The sequence below is a fragment of the Salmo trutta genome, chromosome 39 (assembly GCF_901001165.1).
Source record: "Salmo trutta chromosome 39, fSalTru1.1, whole genome shotgun sequence".
NCBI lineage: Eukaryota > Metazoa > Chordata > Actinopteri > Salmoniformes > Salmonidae > Salmo > Salmo trutta.
Window position 1 is genome coordinate 5,979,755 of NC_042995.1, and position 4,935 is coordinate 5,984,689.

The window sequence follows — 4,935 nt, forward strand, 5'->3', positions numbered from 1 at the left end:
TAGGGCGAGTGTTTGGTCCACACACTCTGGACTATGTGGTGAACCTGTGCTGGCATCGCTATGACTACCTGGTCCGGCTCCCTGATTGGCTGCTCCTGAACATCCTGTCCTTCCTGGAGTGGGCGGATATTAAGAATAGGGCTCCAACAGGTAGGCTAATCCATGATGACATCATTGTAATGATTTATAGTAATAGCTTGAGTTATTATGCTGGTAGTACTTTTCTCAGACTGAAAAATGCTCAACATGTATGAGCTCTCCCCCTCCCGCTCCTCTCCTTTCTCCCTCTCTCCCCCCTCCCATCCTCCTCTTTCTCCTTCTCCCTAGCTATGCTGCAGTGAGGGGTTTTGGGCGCAAGGGACAGCAGGGCCAGGTACGGGCAGAGTGAGGTCACTATGGAGGGTGTGAGCCCTACTCTACAGCGCCGTCTGGTGGTGTTTCACAGAAGACAGGTGCTCTCCCGTCTGGCCCAGCAGCAGCACAGCAAGAGGAAGAACAGTGTCTGGCGCCTGTGAGAGAGTTAGCCTGGTCACGCAGCGCTCTCGTTTCGTTTTACTTCAACAGAATGTGAGCTATCGCACGATCAGCCAGATTTCACCAGAATACATGTGAGAGAGAGAGAGGGGCAAAGTATGTCGGTCGGTCTGTCTGTCTATCTGTTAGTCTGTCTGTCTGTCTCTCTCTCAAACACTTTCAAAATATTGTATTATTAGCTATTACATTTCCATGACCTGGAAAATAGTTACGTTAGGCACATAGGGCAGAGTTAGTTTATATAGGCAGTGTAGCTGCCTGTCAGTGTTTTGAATGGCCAGCAGGTGGTGATATTAAGCAGAAAACAGACAGCCTCATAATCTCTTTGATTCACTAATAGGTGTTTGGTAGCCTGCTGTAGAAAGTGTGTGCTCAACTAGGGGAAGAGGTATTGCTACTCCAAAACCTTTTAATGGTTATAATGATACATAGTTAATGTTGTTTGTGTTTTTGGTCTCGAATGATAGAATAAAGAACATACGGCATAATCACCTAAACATTGTGTCTGTGATGAATCAAACATAGAGACAGTAGTTCATCAATAGAAGGAACATCTTGTATTCTCCAATGTACTGCAGGCAGATCGAAAGTCCTAATCCAATGCATGTGACTGAATATACTGGTCGCACATCTGAGAGCTCTAGTCTTCTCTACCCACCAGAAGCTAAAGACTATAGTACTGTAGAGGCTTTCTGCTTGGGCTTTATCATGTTAAAGACCCCCATCTGGTGTGTAGACCCAGCTGTAATAAAATTCCATTCTCTGAGTGATGCAGCACACACACACACACACACACACACACACACACACACACACACACACACACACACACGCAAATGCACATGCACACACACACACACACACACACACACACACACACACACACACACACACACACACACACACACACACACACACACACACACGTGGTAGTCCCAGGAGTGGCCTGCCCATTCAGTACTGTGACAAAGATCAATGAATGAGGATTTCTCTCTCTTACACACTCCAACTGTTCTCTCGCTCTGGTAGAGGGTTGCCGAATTCCATTCTGAAAACTGAGGTAGATGAGGATGGAATTTCATTGTGAAAAACTAGCCTTCTCTCTCTGGCAAGGAGAGTTGAAGGGAAAATGATTTTGGAATGGAATGCAGAAAGTAGCACATTTTACAGCCTGGGTGTAGCCTATGAAATATCACAAATAAATAATAAAGATATATATACAGACTCACCTACTCATTCAAGGGTTTTTCTTTATTTTTACTATTTTCTACACGGTAGAATAATAGTGAAGACATCAAAACTATGAAATAACACATATGGAATCATGTAGTAACCAAAAAAGTCTTAAACAAATCAAAATATATTTTATATTTGAAATTCTTCAAAGTAGCATCCTTTGCCTTGATGACAGCTTTGCACACTCTTGGCATTCTCTCAACAAGCTTCATGAGGTAGTCACCTGGAATGGATTTCAATTAACAGGTGTGTCTTGTTAAATGTTTATTTGTGGAATTTCTTTCCTTCTTAATGCTTTTGAGACAATCAGTTATGTTGTGACAAGGTAGGGGTGGTATACAAAAGATAGCCCTATTTAGTAAAAGACCAAGTCCATGTTATGGCAAGAACAGCTCAAATAAGCAAAGAGAAACAACAGTCCATCATTACTTTAAGACATGAAGGTCAGTCAATGTGTAAAATTTCAAGTACCTCGAAAGTTTCTTAAAGTGCAGTTGCAAAAACCATCAAGCGCTGTGATGAAACTGGCTCTCATGAGGACCGCCACAGGAAAGGAAGACCCAGAGTTACCTCTGCTGCAGAGGATACGTTCATTAGAGTTACCAGCCTCAGAAATTGCAGCCCAAAGAAATGCTTCACAGAGTTCAAGTAACAGACACATCTCAACATCAACTGTTCAGAGGAGACTGCTTGAATTGCTGCAAAGAAACCACTACTAAAGGACACCAATAATAAGAAGAGACTTGCTTGGGCCAAGAAACACGAGCACTTGACATTATACCGGTGGAAATCTGTCCTTCGGTCTGATGAGTCCAAATTTGTGATTTTTGGTTGCAACCACCATGTCTTTGTGAGACGCAGAGTAGGTGAACAGATGATCTCCGCATGTGTGGTTCCCACCATGAAGCATGGAGGAGGAGGTGTGATGGTGTGGGGGTGCTTTGCTGGTGACACTGTCTGTGATTTATTTAGAATTCAAGGCACACTTAATCAGCATGGCTACCACAGCATTCTGCAGCGATACGCCATCCCATCTGGTTTGCTCTTAGTGGGACATTGACCCAACACACCTCCAGGCTGTGTAAGGGCTTTTTGACCAAGAAGGAGAGTGATGGAGTGCTGCATCAGATGACCTGGCCTCCACAATCACCTGACCTCACCCCAATTTAAATGGTTTGGGATGAGTTGGACAGCAGAGTGAAGGAAAAGCAGCCAACAAGTGCTCAGCATATGTGGGAACTCCTTCAAGATTGTTGGAAAAGCATTCCAGGTGAAGCTGGTTGAGAGAATGCCACAAGTGTGCAAAGCTGTTATCAAGGCAAAGGGTGGTTACTTTGAAGAACACTTTTTTGGTTACTACATGATTCCATTTGTGTTATTTCATAGGTTTGATGTCTTCACTATTATTATACAATGTAGAAAATAGTAAAAATAAAGAAAAACCCTTGAATGAGTAGGTGTGTCCAAACTTTCGACTGGTATTGTATGTATATTCAAAAAATATATATTCAAAAAATAATATATATATATATATAAACACAGTGCCTTCTGAAAGAATTCAGACCTCTTGACTTTTTCCACATTTTGTGAGGTTACAGACTTATTCTAAAATTGATTAAATCTTAGTTTTTTTATCTACACACAATACCCCATAATGACAAAGCAACATCTGGTTTCTATTAGTATTTGCAAAAAAAAACTTTTTTTAAACTATACAGAAATATCACATTTACATAAGTATTCAGACCCTTTACTCAGTATTTTGTTGAAGCACCTTTGGCAGAAATTACAGCCTCGAGTCTTCTTGGGTATGATGCTACAAGCTTGGAAGACCTGAATTTGGGGAGTTTCTCCCATTTTCCTATGCAGATCCTCTCAAGCTCTGTCAGGTGGGATGGGAGCGTTGCTGCACAGCTATTTTCAGGTCTCTCCAGACATGGGTTCAAGTCCAGGCTCTGGCTGGGCCACTCAAGGACATTCAGAGACTTGTCTTGAAGATACACCTGCGTTGTCTTGGCTGTGTGCTTAGGGTCGTTGTCCTGTTGAAAGCTCCAGTCTGAGGTCCTGAGTGCTCTGGAGCAGGTTTTCATCAAGGATCTCTCTGTACTTTGCTCCGTTCATCTTTCCCTCAATCCTGACTAGTCTCCCAGTCCCTGTTGCTGAAAAATACCCCCACACATGGTGCTGCCACCACCATGCTTCACCGCAGGGATAATGCCAGGTTTCGTCCGCAAGTGACACTTGATATTCAGGCCAAAGAATTGAATCTTGGTTTCATCAGACCAGAGAATCTTGTTTCTCATGGTCTGAGAGTCTTTAGGTGCTTTTTGGTAAACTCCAAGCGGGCTGTCATGTGCCTTTTACTGAGGAGTGGCATCTGTCTGGCCACTCTACCATAAAGGCATGATTGATGGAGTGCTGCAGAGATGGTTGTCCTTCTGGAAGTTACTCCCATCTCCACAGAGGAACTCTGGAACTCTGTCAGAGTGACCATTGGGTTCTTGGTCATCTCCCTGACCAAGGCCCTTTTCCCCTGATTGCTCAGTTTGGCCGGGCAGACAGCTTTAGGAAGACTCTTGGTGGTTCCAAACTTCTTTCATTTAAGAATAATGGAGGCCACTGTGTTCTTGGGGACCTTCAATGCTGCAGAAATGTTTTGGTACACTTCCCCAGATCTGTGCCTGGACACAATCCTGTCTCGGAGCTCTACAGACAATACCTTCAACCTCATGGCTTGGTTTTTGCTCTGACATCCACTGTCAACTGTGGGACCTTATATAGACAGGTGTGTGTCTTTCCAAATCATGTCCAATCAATTGAATTTACCACAGGTTGACTCCAATCACGTTGTAGAAACATCTCAAGGATGATCAATGGAGGTATTGTGTGTACATTTTTTGTATTTATTAATTCATTATCTCTTTAACCTCTTCTCACCTGCTGCGATGTTCTGAGCTGTTTATTTGTTGTGTAATAGCGCTAAGCTTTGGCCTTGAACACTGAGAAATGACTAAACAACGTTGTTCAAATAAAGCGGTAGTGCCTTGCATGAATAGAGTCATCACCTGCTCAGTCAACACAGCTTTGGGGTGTCTTGAAATCCACTTTACAAATAACATATAATATTGCTATTATTTAACCTTTCTTGGTGGTTGAAGGCTGGGC

The 4,935-nt window shown here is 43.0% G+C and overlaps 1 long non-coding RNA gene across 1 annotated transcript; it reads left to right on the forward strand.

Annotated features, from left to right (window-relative positions):
- On the forward strand, positions 1 to 1,031 carry LOC115179480 (uncharacterized). Its single transcript, XR_003872902.1, has 2 exons — positions 1 to 150; positions 328 to 1,031. It is a non-coding gene; the product is annotated as an uncharacterized LOC115179480 (long non-coding RNA).
- Positions 1,032 to 4,935: the final 3,904 nt, after the last annotated feature.